The 21,105-nt window shown below is 38.2% G+C and overlaps 1 long non-coding RNA gene across 1 annotated transcript; it reads right to left on the bottom strand.

The window, feature by feature from the left end:
* Positions 1 to 3,515: 3,515 nt before the first annotated feature.
* Positions 3,516 to 12,611, bottom strand: LOC118251462 (uncharacterized). The gene is made up of 3 exons (XR_004779823.2): positions 12,132 to 12,611; positions 11,500 to 11,561; positions 3,516 to 3,946 (listed from the first exon to the last, which is right to left on the bottom strand). It is a non-coding gene; the product is annotated as an uncharacterized LOC118251462 (long non-coding RNA).
* Positions 12,612 to 21,105: the final 8,494 nt, after the last annotated feature.

Below are 21,105 nucleotides of genomic sequence, written 5' to 3'. Positions count from 1 at the left end.
GAAAACATTCAGAAAAGAAGTGATGCTGGGCAATGACTGCAGAAGTTCTCAGTGGAGGACCTGTCCGCCACACTACCCAACATGTGTGCATGCCTCACTCCCACCTCTACCAGGAAGAGATGGTGCTCATCTAGCCATCCAGGTCACAGCTGTGCACACTCCTGACCAACCTTGGTGGAAGATTTTGAGTAACCAAGCAACAGAAAAACTCAAAGCCAATGTTATAGTCCAATAGCTAAGCTCGACTGCTCTCTCACTTACACCTGTAAATTTCCATTGTCTTTCCAAGGGCTACATGGCTATTTTGGAGGGCTGAACATACTCCTTACCACCTACACAAAGGTGCATTACATCGTCAAACTGCATTTACTAGCCCTTCCTCTTCCCCTCAGGTTGTATGTCAACACTGATGTCTCTATACAGCAAAACCAGATTAGGGCTAGTTTTAATATAGGCACCAAGCACCTCTTTACCTGGACTCCCAGGGTGGTCTTTCAGACCCAGATGAGTTCTGCACTGCAGCATGCAAATCGAAAACTGTGCTTACAGCAGCTCATCTGAGTCTGCCTCTTCAATGCAACAGCAGTAGCCAAGAAATCCTGGCAGCATTGCTCTTCAGCTTGTTAAATGATAGATTTTCAAAATGTTGTTTCTGTAAAAAAAGAACTGCAGAAATTGCCAGGTTGAGATCTCAAAGCCCTTAAAAACAAACAAAAAAAACAAGCAAAATCATGCTCTTTGTGAGAAACAGTGCACCAAATATTGCATGTGCTCAGAGGGCTCTTTCTGACACTCCAGGAGATGCTAAGTTCCTCATTAAGAAAAAATTGCAATAGTATTATTAACTCCAAAACAAGGCCAAGGAGTACAAGAAAGCAAAAACAGTTCTTTTCTAAAGCGATCCTTTCAGCTGTCCAATCTATAAGGCTATTTTTTTTTTTCTGTATGCAGACTACAATGGTGTTGTCACATCCCTAACTACATTTAACCAAGATACAGAGGTAAAAAAGCCTTTTGCACCTTTTACTGTTGCCCCCATCAGATTTCAAGTGCAGCAATGGACACTCCCTGCAGAAGTCCTACACAAAGCTCACTATTGCTTCCCAGAGCGCTGCTGCTGCGTATGCAGGACATTGAGAACTGGTGGCTGCTTGTAAACTTCTGGAATACACTTGGTTCAAACATAAGTTCAGGGATACAAGTTTCCTCCATATACTTCTGCCAAGTTCAGTGGTAACCAGTGAAACCATGGAGTTAACTGCAAGTGAAGATGGATAATTGGGACACAAAACATCAGCAGTCCAGACTCCTCTTTCCAGATGAAAAGGAGCCTTAGATAGTATTTTGTTAAGATAATTCAATCTTTAGGAAGTGTAAAAAACTAAAGCATGACAGAGAGCTTGTTTCCTGGAGCTAGTACACTTTTGGGGTGTGTGTGCTGGGGAGATGGAGGTCAAAGTTACTGTGGTGGCTACTCCTTTCTCTGGGGCTCAGGCACTCCCAGACAGCTGCTGCAGGAGACACCTCAGCTTGCTTCTGCAGCAGGGGATTTGGGCGAAATGGAGTTGTGATAAAACCTTTGCCTTGCGATATTGTGGTGTTATTGTTCAGTATTAAAAATATTTTCCTGCAGTTGATCTTGGCATTGATGCCTAAAATTCTCAAGGACTGTGAAATTGTTAGATTCGAGGAATTTGTTCTGCATGTCATCCTGGATTAAATATGTTATACTTTTTTTGTACTTAATATTATTGGCTAAGACAGTGGATTAATGTTCATGAGTGAGGAAAATTAGGCCCCAAAGCACAAAAAGTTTTATTTTTTTCCAAATAGCTGAGCAGTGGCCTAAGACAATGATTTATTACTGATCATTTGAAATTTTAACCTATCCCTTTGACAGCCTAGGACAACATGTAAACATCACAAGTAGAAGCACTTCAGATCAAAAACGTAGACCACAGAATCACAGAATCACGGAAAGGCCGAGGTTGGAAGGGATCTCTCGAGATCATCTGGTCCAACCCCCCTGCTGAGCAGGATCACCTGGAGCACATTGTGCAAGATGGCATCCAGGCAGGTTTTGAATATCTCCAGAGAAGGAGACTCCACAACCTCTCTGGGCAACCTGTTACAGTGCTCTGTCACCCTCACAGTAAAGAAGTGTCCTCTTATATTCAACTGAAACTTCCTGTGCTTCAGTTTGTGCCCGATCATTCATTTTCTTTTGCTGTTCTACTGGTTATTATGAGATTTTTGTAAACTCTGAATAATATGTTCACAAATTTGATTTATTTTTTTTTCATGATTTCACCATCCTATCCCAACTGCAAATGGTGTTAAAAGATGAAAAAAATAATCATACTTTATATGAAGGACTACAGGGCATTATACTCAATGCAAGAGTAAGGTCTTTTAAAATGTTTTGGAGGACGCTTGAAGAATTCTCAAAAATCTTCTAGAAACAGATGCTGAGAGGCTTTGCTCTCATATTCTCCTTTCTTTGCTGGTCCAATTCGCATTGCCAAAGAAGCAGAATTACAAATAAGGGCATCAAGTTGCAGCTAACAATGTAATCGGTAAAAGCAATGCTAACATTAATATTATATATGGGAGAAGTCTCCTACCATCTGGTTTTGCTTCTGCTTCTTTCTCAGAGACAGCTCTGGTTAGTCTCTTATTATCAGAGAGAAGGTGGAGCAAAGCCTCCAAGTGGAATTTTATTGCTCTGCCTCTAATTTTGGAGGTTGAGATCTCTTATTCAGATAGAAAGCTTGCTCTTCCAGAACAGGTTCTTTTGCTAAGAGGTATCTGATATGGCCCAAAGCAAGAAATGACAATGTATAGGATATTACCAAGGAAAGGTTGACTTCTTCTTCTATTTTTTTCCTTCTTTTTTTTCTTTTCTTTTTTCTTATTTCTTATTGCTGGATGGTTGCATGTTATATTTGTCTCCAAGAATAAAATTTGTTAATCATACCACTGAGTCACTCTGCTTTGCACTTCCTACATGATAAAAATAAAATACTTTCATTTTTATTTATTTATTTGTATGTAGACAAGGAGTATGCTGCACAGAAGCACTTACATACTCTAAGGAGCTTCACTTGCAAAGCAACATTCTTTTGATTACCTGCATTCCCCCCGCCTAGTATGGCTCATCAGAGCTGGGTTGTTTATAGTTTCTGATTAATAGAACTTGATTCGGGACAACTACATGTTCGCTGAATATAAAGATAAATCATTGCAGAGGAATTCATTTGCACACATGTCATTGATGTGCTGCTCCTTTTTCATTAATAAGAAAATTAAAGTGGCAACCCACGCAAATTCCAAGAGCAGGTTATCTGAACATGGTAAACTCTGATAAGTAGGATTAAATGCATGCTACAGTGAAAATGTATGGTGCAGAAAATGCTTTAACACATCTGAAAAGAGGCTGGCTCAAGCTAACAGGCTTTGTTCATCACATAGACCTTTTATTTTCAATAGAGACTATCTTAGGTAATGCAAAACAATTGCCGAGCATAGAATAGCAGTGTAGAATGGAAAAGCTTGCAAGTAAAGAGACTTTAGATCTCACAATGCAGTGAACAGAAGCAGATAATTTCATACCCTCTTCAGAGCAACGTAAATGTACAGTACAACTGAGAGAGGAAGCACAAGGCCCATGGAGGCCCCAGGCAAAGACTGAAGTTGGGCTTTTTCAGCTTTCATGTTCTTGATGTGCAGTGACACCTAACCTAAGCTACTCAGACTTACAGGCCACAAGGTGGTTTTCTGCAAAGTAGCAGATCCTGGTGCTTCAGATACTAGTGCAGTCGGTGAACAGGCAACAGTTCTGCAGATGGAGGAGGTAACACCGCCTGCAGGTCTGGAGAGGGTGTAGAGTCCACAAGAAACTGCAGCTTCCAGAGGAACCTCAGCAGAGTCACCTTGCACTCTGCCTCTGTCAAAGAATATGGGTAAAATCACAGATGAAAGAGCATGGCTGGACACAGACATATCTCTTTGTTCCTTTGTTCCTTTTTTTTTTTTCTTTTCTTTTCTTTTTTGAGGGGACAGGCCATCTGGTGTCTGGGAGATTTAACACAGGAAGCAGTGGAATAATGGTGAAGCTTTGCTAGACATTTATTTTGTTGATGTTGCAAATACTATTTCATCTATCTTCAAACATTTTTCTTTAATTTTTAAAAGTCTCTGTGCACAACTATAGCTAGAAATTTGTCTTGTTTCCCGACCTACTAATGTTCACCTGTCAAAGTTCAGGACTCTGGCTTTTTGATTGCCCATCTATGGTCCCTGAAGGTCAAGAGACTGTACAGTCTGAACATGACAGACCTCATAAACACCTGTGGGGCTGATCTGTGGTTGTAACACCAGTTGTCCTGACTGAGAAGAATTATCAAAGCAAGGTTGTTCACAGCAACTCCATTCTACCCATACTGTCTGGTAGAGGGAAGAATTGGATCCTTAGAGACTAAAAAAATTGAAAAATATATCTTCTGAGGAAGCACCTCTGGGCAGGTGGAAAGTATGACAGAGTAAGTGAAGCAGAAGTATGGTGGGGAATAAGAAGTGCCCTGGAATAACTAGGAGGTGTGCTGTAACACTGGCATGGTCTGGGGAAATAAACAGATGAGAAACTTAGTAGAGATAAGGAAATTGCTGGAGGAATTAATAGATGTGCCTTGGGAGATGAAAAAAGTTGTCAGAGCCTCCAAGAGAAAAGCTTGGGAAGGTAGTAGTGCTGACTCTGTGAGGGAGGATGAGAACCAGACTGGAGAGGCCAAGATAAGCAGTAGGAAGATGAATAGCAGAAATAACCGAAAGACAATGCCAGGCTTGAGTAACAGGCCAAGGAAGCCAGCAGAAGTGCCAAGATCCTGAGAAATAATCTTGAGGAGACAATTAACATCAAAGCCAAGTCATGAAAGCCAGGAGCTGTGGTTTGGAAATCAAGACATAAGCCTCTTTCTTCAGGTCACACTGAAAATTGAGGTATTTTCTGGTCATTGAAGGGCTTTGCCTAGGTTTCTCTTAACAAACAGATGACTGCTTAGTCTGTTTCTATAATATATATCTTGTACATACTAGAATTATAAACAGTAGTGTTTTTCAGGGTAGTTGGTGGAAACTGTAAAATTGCTTAGAAGTCTTATAAAATCACAGTGCTCAACCCAACACAGGCTCTGAAAATATATATTCATCCAAACCACCACATATATATATCTATACATACACATATATATATAATTACAAAGTTCACCTTTGAGTCCACTGTGAGACCCACACAGTCCACCAAGGATTCATGATGGTCTGAGAGTACATTAGTTTCTAGCTCTTGCAGGGCTGTTGGCAGCTGGTGCAATCCTGGTATAAATGCATGGTTTCCCTCCACTTTTTTAGGTGGTATACCACAGCATGTACCTGGAGAGAAGCTGAGGTACCATGACCCTAGTACATGACTGTCTTTAGCTGCTGCTCAGCACTCAGTGATCCAGCACTTGTGGAAGTCCGAAATCATGGAAAGAGAGTGAATCCAAAAAGGCTGAACCCACCTCTGCTCAAGCAGGTTGATAAAAATCAGCTGTCTGCCTCTACACATGGACTTAATCCTGGGAATCACCATCTCACCTCCCTTAACAAGAATGCATTAAAGGATTCTATCCTGAACAAAGCCATTCACTAGTTTACCCAGCAACAACAAATCGCCATCCGCTTTTCAGAATGATATTTGGGGAGTCTTGGCAACTTGGTGATATCAATAGTTCCCTCTGCCCATGGATTTCTGCTTTCCAGAGAGAGTGCATAAATATATATGGACATATGTAGTATTCTTCCTCTGCATACATTGAGTCTAATTCTGCACAGCCTCTGATCCTTAAAAAGGTATTTAGCCTGGTGCACAGTTTGAAGGTCCTCACATCAGAAATGTGTGAGGACCTCAGAAATGTGTGAGCTCTCAGAAAACTCAGAACTCTCTTTATCTTGCTGTAAATTATATCATAGGGCACACAGCAATGGTGAATCCAAAGATGTTGGCCCCTTAATGAGAGACCTTTCACTTACTACTGAAACTACAGGTAAGGCTACCCCCGGACATGCCTGGTGCTTTTCTTGGTCCCTTGTGTTATTCTCCTAATATCACAGCATTTGATCATAGCATATATTGACCATCCATCGTTAGACGCTTTGATCTACAGACCACATGTAAATAACTAGATACTACTGAGTGGGTATACAAGGAAATACAAGGGAGCTTCCTTCCATTTAGAGATAGGGTATGAAAACACCAGCTAGGTTTGTCACTTTCCCAGGAGATAGTTCTTATATTGCCTTTCCAGAGGATGACGACTAAGCAAAGTGATTTTCTAGCATAGCATTGTGACACGGTATTATCACAACTTTTGATTTCACGACATCTAGATGCAAGGACCGGATTTACTGGGCAAACGCACACAAATGTTGCTTTGAGGAAAGTTGCATTTGCTTCCCAACTCCAAAATGACCTTGTCAGTGATTTCAAATGGGAATATTTCAAATTTACTAACTATGAAAATCATTGCTATTGGATTAACACCCATACTCTTTTCTTAAAATATCTGTTGTAATGTCACAACAGTTGTTCCTATCTCTGTAATTTTTAGTTAGAAAAGTTTCACCATCTCTTCTCAGCCATTTGTCAATTTTTGTATTTGCTCACTCACAATAACAGCAATATGATGAGGAACAGATAATATGTAAATTAATGAAGTGGCAATGTGAGTAATTTTACACCCTTATATTCTGAACATATTAAATACAAAATGGATATTAGCATCAGCTGGTTAGTCAGCTCCTCTATGAACAGGAAGAATTGGGATCATATTTAACATACAAATTTCTGTCATTCTTATTAAAATGCAAATATTTGTTCAGAAACCCTTATGAATAACTGCCACAAAGATTGCATTAGATAAAAAATGAGTCATAGCACTGGAATACTGACAGGATAAAGCCTCTTTGATTGTTTTTTCTACTACCAGGACAGGATTTTAAAATTATCAGAATGTGCACATAAGACACCAGTCCATCTACCCCACTATAATGACTGTAACAGGAACCAGCAGTGGGTGCTTAGGAACATGTCAAATAGGGTAAGGAGAGTTTGACCTTTCTCTGGATACATTCTCTCAGCTTCTCTCAATTAGTGATTTAGGGATTTGTCAATCTGGAATTTGCATTTGGATTCTATAATTTTTCCCTCGTGGCAATGATGGACTATTACTTGTGAAGCTGTTCAGGATCTTTTTCTTTAATTCATTTAGACTTTTAACAGATCCATGCCAACAGGTACCTTAATTTGATTACATACTTTTTGGAGAGATAGCTTCTTTTCATTTGTTTATAGCTTCTTAAATGAGCCATCCAAGCTCTTGCATTGTGAGAAATTATGCTCTACTCACTCTCTCTGTGCTATTTATGATTTCCAAATTTTTTTCATATCTCCCACAGTCATGTATTATCTGACGTTATCTGAGACAAAGATTCCTATTTCATCCTCACACAGAAGCAATTCCTCTGATCAGCTTTTCTACCTATTTTCTAGTTTTATTCCTACTTTTCTGAAGTAGAAGGACCAGATTTCCACAGAATATTCAAGACACAGTTAAACCATGGTTTTGCAGAATCACAATATTTAATCTTTCCCTTCCTTCCCTTCCCTTCCCTTCCCTTCCCTTCCCTTCCCTTCCCTTCCCTTCCCTTCCCTTCCCTTCCCTTCCCTTCCCTTCCCTTCCCTTCCCATACCTTCCCTTCCCTTCCCATACCTTCCCTTCCCTTCCCTTCCCTTCCCTTCCCTTCCCTTCCCTTCCCTTCCCTTCCCTTCCCTTCCCTTCCCTTCCCTTCCCTTCCCTTCCCTTCCCTTCCCTTCCCTTCCCTTCCCTTCCCCTTCCCCTTCCCTTCCCCTTCCCCTTCCCCTTCCCCTTCCCCTTCCCCTTCCCCTTCCCTTCCCCTTCCCCTTTCCCTTTCCCTTTTTCTTCACTTTTTCTTTATCTGACTGGAAACCATACCTTTGCTACACCATTAAACTAGAAGACAGCAATAATTTCTAACATTATTGGGGAAGGGGGCAAAGAGTTGATTCTTACTGAAACAATGTTTTCAAAAAATGTTTCTTGAGTGTTCATCTAGAAACTGTTGTATACTTACACTAAATGCTACCTACCAGCATTAAATTTAATCTGCCTTTTTATCATCCTGTTATTCGGTGTTCTAAGATCTTTCTGAAACTCTGTACATTCAACTTTTAATTGGACCATCCCAATAACTGTGTGTAATCTGAAACTTTCCCAATTCACAGCTTATCCCAATACCAGAACATTTAAGAACAAGTTGGTCATCAGATGACTATACCAGAGAATTTTGTTGTGGACCTTTATTTGTGCTGGAAATCTCCTTTACTGTGAGGCTTTTGTTTTGTTTTGTTCTGTTTTGTTTTTATTGTTTTCTTCTTATCTGTTAATCAGTTACTTACCCACAGATAAAATAAGCTTTTTTTCCTGTAACAACTTATTTTCTTTAATATTCTTCAACATAGAACCTTTCCAAAGCTTTTTTTTTTTTTAATATATTTGGATTTTTACTTTGTGTTTTCATATGGACAAAATTTTTCTCCCTCAAGGAATTCTAGTAGGTTGCTGAGACATGACGTTCAGTTCTACTGTTTTATGGCAGCTTTCATAAATTTTCAAGGTACAGAAGCCAGGCTTTATGGTCTACATCTTCAAAGATATTTCTCCATGATTTTTTAAAGTTTAGCATCATAGTATTCATCTTTTCTTCTTATTGAACTATGTTGAAGTAATATAAACATTTATATTATAGTCATTTTATAATTCTTGTGTAAACACCATTTTTTCATGGCATTTTTTTGCTGTTCATTTTATCAATGTCTTCTAAAAGTTGTTTTTTGTTGTTTATTTGTTAGTTTGCACTTTAATTCTGAACTGACGGTTCTCCAGATTCTCTCTTCCTGTAATGAGCAGGGTAAAAGCCTTTCTCCATGGTCAGCACCAGTAGAAACAGATAATCTGGCTTTTCTGTAGTGACACTGTTCTCTTGAATGTTCCTTTTGACCTTAGTTATCTATAGCCAAATAAACTCTGACTTTCCTCTCCCTCTAATTTTTATTTTTAAAGTAGCCTTAATGCCTCCTTATTTACATCTTTAAATGGGTTGCATGTAATGCTCAGCAACTCCTTCTCATTCATGGGAATTGTGCCTTCATAGTGTGTTGTCTTATTCTTTACATTCCTTCCAGCAACTTTCTGAAATACTTCCTCTAATTCATATTCCTTGTTCTTTGTTTTGAATTTGTTCTGAATCTTTATAGAAACTTTGTATATCTGTGCACACGTATAAAACTGCGTGTTCTACATATTTACATTATGGAGTGCAAGGTCTTTTTACTGTGGCAAAAATCAATATGACTTAAAGGATGAGATAGTTATGTATCAAGGCTAAGTTATTAGAATCAGGTATGTTAAGCTTGTTAACCACACCACACATCAAAGAAGTAATGATTAAATATTATAGGACAATTTCTTCTCAGACAAATTATCACAAGATATCTCACAGCGGCATCACTGAGCTATGAGCAAAAGTGTCCATAAGTAAAACATCAAACTCTCATTATCACTGACTTTGCCATTGAAACATGTCATAGAAAAATATGCAGATATCTTAAATAGAGATTAAATGATATTCAAATTACAGCAACCCAAAGCAATGCAATCATCTTAATATTGCTGGGTTTATATATCTTCTCAAGATTAGAAAGGACACTTTCAATGTGCTTTTCATCTTTACTTTTTTTAATTCCTTGCCAAATCATTTTCTTTCATCACTCATGCACAGTGCTTCATCATTATATTTGCACAAGAGTGAAAGGCTAATCTTCTTCTCCAAAAGCTATTGAACTGTCATAAAATGCTTGACTATTGTCATGTTTTTATTGGCGAATGCTGTAAAAAATATTTTTTTTCCAGAAATTCATGAATCCTATAATACACATTTGGAACCAGAGAAACTAACAGTCGTGAAATTAAAGACTGCACAAAATCATATCAAGAAGGCAGCAAAAGTGAATGGGTGCACATCACTAGAGTGTGTGCATGGTTGCAGGGTGGTTAGTTGCATGTTCTTTGCACAGCATGTCTGGTTTATCATCTGGGACAACTGGCCTGAATCCAGAGATGCCTCCTTCCTTCATGAGGTAGTGAATGAAGACCTAACAACTTCTTGGTGTCTTTAGCTTCAAAACAGCTTACATCTTCCCTGTAGTTGCATGGAAGGACTAAGCTGACTGTGAGATGCTTGAGCAGGCGGTCCGTCAGGCCTGCTTATTTACAGTGTCAGACACGGGTTAGGGGGCTGCCTGTGATGGCGACAGTAATTCCATTAAAGACAACCTCTGCCAAACAGTCATTTCAGCAGAGCCCTTAGCCCAAACGTTGCCAACATGCAGTATGTCCACCAGGTGTATGGCCCTACATGCTTTTTTCCATACGGACACTCATTTAGGCGATGCCTATGCAGTGTATTTATGCCTGAGCTTAATCCTACTGCCACTTCTGAAGCAAAGGGTACTTGCAGGCAGGCTGAAGCATTTAGGATGAAGTGCAACTATCAGGAATTGGAACACTCACACTCTACTGAGTTCAGAATAAAGTCTGTCTAGAGAATACACACTGTTATTCATGCTGAACAGGTTTACCCAGCTATGTAGAGATGGGTTGCTGTCAGCACTTCCCAATGCATTCCTGGTGTAGAAGTATTCTTACCTTTTGAACTTGCAAAGTACCTGAGCACAGCTTACCCATTAAAATAAAACTTATGGCATATCAATAAATTCATTTTTTTAATTAGCTTTCCTTCTATCTCCACTTTTAATACTGACATATCTTGAATGGGGTTTTTGTTATTACTATTGACTTTAGTCTTTTGAAATGTTGCTGAGTGGTATACCACAGGGGTGGAGGTGGAATTAGACTCAGCAGCACTCATGACATCATCTGTTTGGTATGTTACTTCCTTTCACTCTGATGTTGGAAAGATCACACCCAGCCTTCACATTCCTCTTCAACAAGTTGTGTCAAGGAAAGGGGAGAGAGGAAGCTGCACCACATACCACTGGATATCAGAAAGGAAGGTCTTAATTAGGATGTCAGGATGTAATTTCTACAAAAATCAGCCCTTCCTTTTCTCAGTTCCAAGTCCAGCTGCTGTAATCATTTCAACGGCATTGTCCTAAGGAGTAAGGATTCAAAAGATAATATACTCTGGGGTTATTTAATGCATTTGGCTTACATCTGAAAGGGATGCTGAGTTCTTAAACTTAGCAGCAATAATAAATCCCTAAAAATGAAAGGGTATTGGAAGCTATTGGAAGTGAAATAATGGAGTTTGTTTTGGCTTACATTTCAGAGAGGGGTGAAGTGATTAATACAGATGACATACCAGAATATGCAAAGTAACATGTTCAGTGTCATAGAACAGCAGCAGTAGTAGTAGAACACCAACTGAAATGAAGAACTTACTGTTATTTGAAAGAAGAACTTACTGCTATTTTCTTATTCATAATTTTGAGAAATATACATTGTTCTGTTATTCAGCACTGTAAAGAACAAGAAGGCAAAAGGCCATGAAATGCACAATCATAGTCATGGATTTGCAATCTTTTTGCTTAAGTAATTCTTAAAGCTTTAAATATAATTCTTGATCAGATTTTGAAGTGACTCATATGTAAAACAATGCTTGTATTTCTGTGACTCATGAAAATTTTCTTTAAACAGATTCATTCAACTTAGAAAGGAATGCACAGAAAATCCATTTTAGTATGCCTATAAGCCTACATGAGAATTTAATAATTCAACATTAGTAAAGCATTTATAGTACTTTACCCATAAGGAAAAAAAAATTGCTTAGTCTAAGTCAAACGATTTTTTTTCTCAAAACTTCATTTTATTTTTTCCGTTATTTGATGACTTAGGAACTATTAGAGTTTTGCTGAAAATTTATAGTAAGCATCTCTCATTCTTAAACAAAATAAGGTAGCTCTAATTTCTATGCAATGCTTGAACATTTCTAACCTGTAGTCCTGTCCTTGCAGTTGGATTAGACGATCTTTGAATGTTTCTTCCAACTGAGATATTTCATAGTATTGCATTGCATTCTGTTCTATTCTGCTGCCCACCTCTTTTTATTGCTTGATGTCCGTGACACAAGCAGAAAATGAATGGTGACCAGTCATCTCAGTGGGTTTAGAATGGATTCTGTGCAATGATTAAAACAGAACACACCTCTTTGTCTTGCTTGCTGCTATTTTACAGTGCCCATCTCCAGTGACAGGTCTGTGTCTGTGAATTTGGGAACATGAATATACCCTCAAAAGCTAGACAAACTGTCACACTGAGAAGTGCCAGGTTAGGACACCATGTCACAACATTTTCCAGGAGAACTGATGGATATGTCCATACCATGGATTTCCAGAAATGAATTAATGGAAAGATATATGTATAACGAAGGTAATCACTGAGTTACCTAGCCATTATTCTCCATCAGATCACCTTCAGTCAGCCTGAAGAATATTTCATTTTCCCACACGTTTGGTCTTGAACACAGGAAAACCCACCGGGACTATGGTTATTGCTTTGTTTTAAAATGGTTCAGTTCTCAAGGCCTGATGCTTATTTACTTACAAAATAAATAAATAAATAAATAAATAAATAAAAATAAAAAATAAAATAAAAATAAATAAAAAATAAACAGGAGTAAGTATCACTTACTCCAACATTACAGACATTTCACCTTCAGGAGGGAGGGTGGCGTAGATTGGCCTTATGTGAATAAGTATTAGGTTTCACAGAAGCAGTGAAACTTTTGAAAACTTGGCTCCATTCAAACCAAAATCTTATGGAATAATAATAATAATAATAAAAAAAAATAAGCCAATGTTCTCTCCAGTATCTTTAGTGCTTAGTAGAGAAACTCACTGTTCCATCAACTCAAAGAAAACAAGTTATCCCACATTTTGATTCCTTATCTTTCCACAGATGCTTTGAATAATAAATGTAGTCATTATCACAAATAGTTCTGATCTACTTATTTAAATCAGATCCTGTAAGATCTAAACCATTACAAAACATGGTCTTTCCAGTGATATTTCTGGAGTATAGATATTTTTGTAAAAATTTCTGTCTCTCTTCAAAAATACCATGCAGCAACCAGGAGCAAAAAGGAGTATTGCATGTGGAAAGACAATTATGTGTTTCCATGTTTGTTTCAGCCAAAAAAAGAAAAAAAAAAAAAAAGCTAGGCAAGCATAAGCAAGAGCAGAGACAATAAGAGAAATTATGCTTTTGTGTGAGAAAGAGAACTGGCAGACTACCTAGTCACTGCAAATACACAAGTAAATTACATAAGGGATGACAAATACATTTCAGTAACTACAAATGCATAATTTCATAACTCTGGCTTCTATATACACCTGCCAAATGTGGGTAGACACAACTACAGTCTTGCATAAAATACAGATATTCAAATTGTTCTCCAGGTTCTCAGTGAGGGAAAAAAGTCAGTGATAGAGCTCATTTTTATTGATGCTAGAAAATCAAGTTCAAATACTGAAGAAGATCATACAAATTCAATTTTGTTTATGGCCTCAACCAATTCCTGATCTTAATATTACTGTGGGCCAGAACAGTCTCTCAATTCAGAAGTTTAGGGCTGTGTCTAGGTGCTCTTTCTTCATAATTATACCCTTTTTGTTTTCCACCTACTGTGCCTGCAAGTTAATCTACTCCAAAAACTAGGTTCTGTATCAAGGGCAAAGATCATTTACCAAACCTCTCTGAAAGGGTGAGTACTAATATTGAATCTGAGAATCTACCAAAATTTAAAACATTTCAGGTGATTGTTTATATTCCACAGCCATCTACTCACAGAATGAAACATTTCAACACCACAGTAACTCTTCTTTATACAAAGAAGCTAAATAAGTAGCATTCTACATTTTGATTTAAGTATCATGTAAAGCTGGCTTTCTTCCCTAAATTCAAGACTGCAGCCATGCAGTTTCCCTGATTCTAAAGCTTTGGCTGAAATTTCCTCCACCGCTGTTCTAAACACAAGATAGCACCAAGTTTACCACGAAGTTTTGCAGCTGAATGAGGTCTTCTACTTCAACACTAAAACTGGAAACAAATTATTTTCCACCAATGGATGGAAAGGATGTAGAGTCAAAAACTAATCTCAAAACTGTGTTGAGCCTTTCTTCTGCAGCAGAGCACACCCAACCTATTATGAAATAATGATGCTATTGAACACAACCCACTTAATTATCTTCTTTATACAACACAGGAGAGAACTGAAACACAAAAGAAACAGAGTTGAAATCCCACCTAGATGAGCATCAGGTTCTTCTGTCTCCCAAAAGTTACTTCTTTGCTAAAGAGAAAAGAGGTTTCTTGAATGGAGTTGGTAGACGTGTTAAATCCCATGTGTACAAGGGTGTGCAGGATGCTTCAAGGTACTCAAGAAAATCAACAAGAACTGAAACCTGACTGTACCTACTCTAGCTTCATCAGTGCCAAAATTATCCTTGGCTTGCTCCTTTATAGTCTCACAAGTTAGTAATTTCTGTGTTAAAAAAAAAAAAAAAAAAAAGTAGCAACTTTACAGCCATACGTCTGAAATTTTGATCTCTCACAATAGTTACTCCAAACAACACAGAAATACCGTATTCAGAAAGTGGTGGCAACAGCTGTTCCAGCTCTTCACAATAGCGTGGGTTGGTGACTACTTGACTGACAGTCATGAGACACAGACTCCAAGTGCAAATCTGAATGGTCACTGGGGTGAAGAAACGAAGGTAAACTGTCTATCAGGCCATTTTCTGTAGTCTCCATTGTAGTGCTCACTAGCAACCAGTAAGAGGCAGCTCCAGCAGCAGGGCAGGAAGCAATATGGCACCAGAAGTTCTCTCTCTGTCCTCCTTCCCTTCCTCCCCACTATGCATGCATGCAAGCATGCGCGTGTGCACACACACACACACACACACATTACTCCCTGAGGGGAGACAGACTGTACTTTTTTGCCGATATGAGTTGCAGCTCACTCAGTTTTTACCCCCAAAAAACTAGGTGGTGTATTGCAAATCCCAGGTCCCAAGATACTGTACACTTCACTGAAAGCACAATGATTCCTGAGTTTCATCCATGTGTTCTCTAGCACAGAGGACAGGCTATATAACAGAGTATGTGAAAATTCCTCTTGGAAAGACAGCTCATAAGTGAGCCCACTTCTTTTCCATCACCAAAACTACCAAAGTGATGCTATTCAGCATGTCATACCTTAACCTACAATTCAAGAGAAGGTTTGGAAGCTGATGAAACTTTAAGCACAACTTATAGCAAGACCCACTGGTGATTACATAGAAACTTTATGGACATTAATGGTGGAAAATATCCTGAAGATGTTTCTATTCATCTTTGTTAACGCACAACAGACAGAAATGGATCATTGGCTGCTTTTTCCATTTGCCTAGGTCTTGTTCATTTTTTAGGCTCTGTTAAAAATACTTGGAACCAGCTGGAGCTGGAGACAATACAGAGATCTAGATCTATCTTAACCAGCTGAACAATTCCTGCAGAATAATATACTACCCACGGACAACAATAAAGAATAAAAAGAGAAGAAATGAAGATGTTACCTGAGGCTTGTTCCATCACTTAAAAACACTGAGAATGGGAAATAATAAAGGACCATTTCTACCTACCCGTTTACTATCCCTCACATGCCTTGCTTTTCCTAGAGCCTGAAGAATCCTGTGTGAACTTAAAGATTCCTCACAAACAGGACATAAGGATTCCACAGCAATGGAATCAAACAAAAACTGAAAGGGCTTTAGTGATGAAGAATGTCATCTACTTGTCTACATACCCCTTCCCAGAAACATTCTCCATAAATACCAAAAATGGACAGCAAACCTTGGCCTATGGTAGGAGTGAGCTGTTCATGTCTTGAGGACAGCCTGAGGGATGCTCCTGCAGATAATCCAGATGTCTGGATTCTGTCCGTAAGCAGATACTTGGAGTTCTCTAGGGCTTGCAGGATGTTTGCTGTTGCCAGTTTAACAAATACACTTACAGCTATTTCCCTAAGAAGACTACTTAGCAGTTATACTGCCAGCTGTGTTTTGGCACACTTTGGGTTTGGGGGGTTTTCTCTGTGTTTTTCTATAAGAGGCTATGAAATGGTCAAAAATTATATCCTTTCCTTTAAAAAGGTAATTATGACACTTTAAAGTTTTAATCAGACAATTTTTATTTCTATATGAGGGACTCCTTTTACTTTAGAACTCAGACATGGCATAATGATTTCAATCAGCTGCAGAGTTTTGAGGCCGAGAGGCAGGATTACATTTTGGTTTTACTTTTTTCTCTTTTGGAGGAAAGAGATTTAGGATTAATGAATCAGTCTCCATTAAAAAAAAAAAAAACACTACAGCAAAAACATGGATCCAATACTCATTAGTGTGGTTCAAAGAGCAGACTGAAGTACGCAGAGGCCCATCTCTTCCGGGTTCAGCCTCCTTTTATCAAAGAACTACATTTTGGATACTGTTAAATGCAAAATGAGTTGTGTTCAAGATAAAAGATTCTCATATTGAAAAACAAATTTAATTTAAAATTACATCACAAAGACCAGGGTCCGCCTTGTATCCCACATACAAATGTTGTCAGGCTATCTGAGTTATTAGGTAGCTTAGGGACCTCTTCAAGTCTCTGAGAACATCTCTTCAGATGCAATTATTATTCATTCCTTGTTTCAGAAATTATTTTCTATCAACCTACCCCATCACAGTTTTCAGAAGCTTTTGGCCATAATTTTTTTCTTTTTTCTGGTCACATCAAGTTTCTTCGTAGTCCAGATAATAGACTTTTATCATCTCACGGATGTAGAAGTGCATTCTTTGTCCCAGGAATGTGAGGCTTGGCAAATCATGTATTCTGGTCAGAGTTCTACAGCTCTATTTCAAAAACATCTTGATCATTATACCAATAAACTCCAATAAAGTATAATAACCAATAAAGTACGATAAGGCTAATATAAAATATCAAAATATATTTCACCTTAGAAAACAAAACAGGATTCCACTTTGTAAACGTGTGGGAGAGGGTTTTATGTTTCACGCAAAATTTGTTTTCTCAACATATTTGAACTCATTTATCTACTCTTCTGGACTCAGGGTGGAGTCATTGTGAAGCTTTTGGCATAAGCATTGTCTCTTTATCACAAAAGGTGGGACAACACTATTTGTAAAACAATTTCAAAGGGAAAAAAATCTTCATATAAGAGAAGCTGATTTATTGATAGGCTTAGGTAGTTTCTTATCAAACCTGTGTTTGAGGTTTAGCTATCACTTTCATTTATGTTGCTGACTTCAAAAGAAGCATTTGCTGCATGAAAATATTGATTAATTCCCCCCACTCCCTGTCCTCCCCCACCAAAGCTTTTTCCTCAAATGCACAAATGCATCAGCTGTGAATGACTATAATTTCTGTCAGACAGAAAAATACATACTAAACAGGAAATTCAAAATGAGTGAATTGCAAGACTGTAACTGAAGATGAAAGGCCAAAATGGCAAGTGCATGTATGAAGCTGAAAATCACAAATATCACCTTGATGGAGAGGTTTTGTTAGGTCTCAGAAGTTCTTTGTACACTCATCTCTCTTCGAAGGAGTTGTTGAAGCATTGAAGGTGAGTATCTTCCTCTTGTCCGTTTGTTTAGAGACCAATTCTTACAAAGTAGTCCAGCTCCATGTTAGTTTAGGTTATGCCTAGTCAGTACTGTGTACCATGAACTTCTGCATAAGCTACTGTCCCCTTCACACATACCCATAATATCCAAGAAGAACACCTTCAGCCAAAACAGAATGAGCCAAACAGAAAACCAAACAAACAAAATGACAAACAAAAAAAATAATCACAAACACATAAACATTAACTAAGTTAAATGCCAACAGTCTTATAGGTGATAGAGCATATTGGCATAAAGATTTTTAAAAAAATCAAGGCAACTGACAGGCAACAAAATAAGTAGTGTTTCCAGTAGAACAGCAAGGCAAAACTTACATTTTTATACTCTTAAATATTTATCAAATATTAAACATGTGTAAATAAGAGAACCTGAAAAAAAAATCCTAAGAATACGTGAGACCTCAGAAAGTCTACCAACCTACCAAGGGAAATGAAGATCACAAGATAAAAGATATGAGAGCCGTTTGGCTAGCCATAACTCATATAATTCCCTTAGTGTGTCACCATACTTGTAAAATAAACAGTATCAAACACACACGCTAACATAACTGAGGAGAAGAAAATAGTGTATATAGGCAAACTCCCTTTTTCTTTATGGTTTTCCCTCACCCCTAAGGCAGATGTGCTAATACTTAAGAAAGCCTGCAGAATTTTCATTACAGAATGACCATGGCCAAACTGCAGCATCAACTCAGCTTGTTCAGAGCTGAGCAACACAATTTTCATTGCTTCTTAACTCACAAAACAAAGAGGAGACTGAAAAGCATGGCATAAATTTTGTAGGAGGGAGAGATGGAGATATCCAAGCTCAAACAAAAAACCTTTATGTAGTTTGTGTAGATATGAGGAATACTTCATTTTTAAATTCTCCCTCTTCTTGTTCCAGAAAACCTATTTTATGTGGGAATACAATCCCACATGGATAAGAACTAGGCCTTTCCTAGCTAAAATGGGAATTTCTGCTGGACTTCCATAAAATAATGTTGCACCTTAGTGTTAACTGAAGTTCTGAAGGCTGAAGACAAAGGAGGAGAAAGGATTGAGACTTCTTGTTTTTATTCTTTAATTGTCACTTAATTGGGTTTTGTGGGGAGAGAGGAATAAAGGGAATCATTATCAGAGATCTGTTCTTGAGAAAAAGAAATGTTTTGCTTTTCCCAGTCCTCAATTCTGCTGGCCACCTTACCCCTAGCTTGGGGTGTTTCCTTGCAAATTATGGTCTTAAATGCAACTAGGCTGAAAATTCATTTTTAACATTAGTGAACATATTTCATATTTGCCATTTTGGTCTATGCTCTTCTCTTACTGAAGTAAAAGGGACAGGGAGATATGGCAGCAAGAAAGAAATATAACCTGGCTGCAAACAAATGGAAAAAAAAAAACTATTTTCATACTATGAGTTACACAATATAGTTAGACAACTCAGTCTTTTTTATTTTTCACCCCAAAAATACTTGTCTCACATTTACATAGCTTCCAAGACTAGATTTCCCAATGCACACATTTCCTCAGGAATGGTAACAGATGAAGTTTTATTCCCTCTTTACATTAAGCCTGCATTATATTTTCCTGTCAGGCTTGTCAGTGAATATGACTGCTGCCCTCTTGCACTCCAACTTAATTTCCCTAGGAGAATCTGATAATCACTTCGTTCCTGGGAAGATGCAAGGGAAAGACTTTGATGCACACAAAACAAGAATTGCTCCTTCACTGTACACATAATCAGGATGAACGCACATGTGGGCTGTGCAGACAACGAAAAAGCTTTCAAACGAATCCAAATAGTTTAGCATGCGAGATCTACTCTAATAGCTGACTGAAGCAGCACTGGCAGATATCCTATAAAACAGCTAAGGTTGCCAGCAGGGTTTAGTGAGAGCCTTCCTGCTAAGTGTTTGTTATTGGTACCTTTAGTTGAAACTGATTTAAGCAATAAGTAAGGTTTAAAAGGCTTACGTAAAATAATAAGTTTAAGAGCAAGTAGCAAAAAAGTGTGGCCATATTCAAGCAACGATAACAATAGTAAAACCTTGAATGACCTTCTGGAGAAGTTTCTGAATTCCAAGAGCCTAAAGTCAGTTTATAATCTCATGTATATGACATGAGATTGCCTTAAAATGAGCCATGTTCCAAGCACACCCATCACAGGTCATGGCCTTAGACTGAATCATGAGGAGCTTTAATTCCCCGTGTCATTAGCTTTATATCAGCTGGCTGAAATTCCAGTGGCCAATCTGGTACTGGTCCTCTATTTCCTCTGTGTACTGAAAAGTGAGGGGTGGAAGTTCAGCTTCACAGGCAAGCACATCATAACTTCTGAAGGTCTTACTTCGCAAATTAAACACTGCAGTTTTCAAAAATGCAATTACTTTTATGCTTTATATAAAAGGTTATGATTCTATATTAAAGCTTACCTGTTGGCAGAAGGAAGACAAGTTATTTCAAATCTTTCAATGGGTAGAGTTTCTTTTATGCTCTGGCACTGACTACTACCGCTGAGAGCCTGGACTGCTCTCAATGGACCACAGAAATAAGCCAGAGAAACAAATTCTGTTCTCATGAAGGCAGAAATTTTCAGGTCTGAGAAAAGCTAAAAATGGGACAAGATGTCTCATCTGTGTCACATAAATCCAGCTTTCATATAGAAAACGGTAAAAACAGTTGATTCACCCGCCCCTTTAAAATCCCTTCGGTTGCCATTATCAATTGGCAGCCTCTCCTGACTACATATAAACCTACCCCTGGAGCTGGCAGGGCCCTTATTACCATTGCTATAAAGGGTTTTTCTTCCTGCATGTCTTTCCTTTGCATTTTATCATTTTCTTCAGTGGACCCACAGCTACCACATGGACATCAGACAACAGCAGCATCAGTAGACTATCTCTAGGCCATTCCTGTAAATTTAATTCTCATCAGAGACCTTTCTTGGTTTCGTTTCCTACACAACAGCTGTGCTGGAAGTATAATTCCAAAACTGCGTATATTGCATTATCCAGTAAACGCATTTCTGGGGAGATAAGTTGAAAGGCATCTCGGTGTTCTGCCACCCACACCCTGCAACCACAGAGTAATTTCAGTTCAGATAAAGTGCCTACTTTTTTTTTTTTTTTTTAAAACAGCAAGGAGAGCTTGGATTAATTTAACAAAAAGTTCCAACTCATGTAGAAACTAAGGAAATTGGCACCAGGCACATTTTGCAAACAATTAACACATTAAGCCCTTTGGCTCTATTTTCTCTTG

Source organism: Cygnus atratus, chromosome Z (genome assembly GCF_013377495.2).
Source record: "Cygnus atratus isolate AKBS03 ecotype Queensland, Australia chromosome Z, CAtr_DNAZoo_HiC_assembly, whole genome shotgun sequence".
Classification (NCBI taxonomy): domain Eukaryota; kingdom Metazoa; phylum Chordata; class Aves; order Anseriformes; family Anatidae; genus Cygnus; species Cygnus atratus.
Note: the sequence above shows the minus strand (reverse complement) of the source record. Positions and strands in the feature narration are given on the sequence as shown.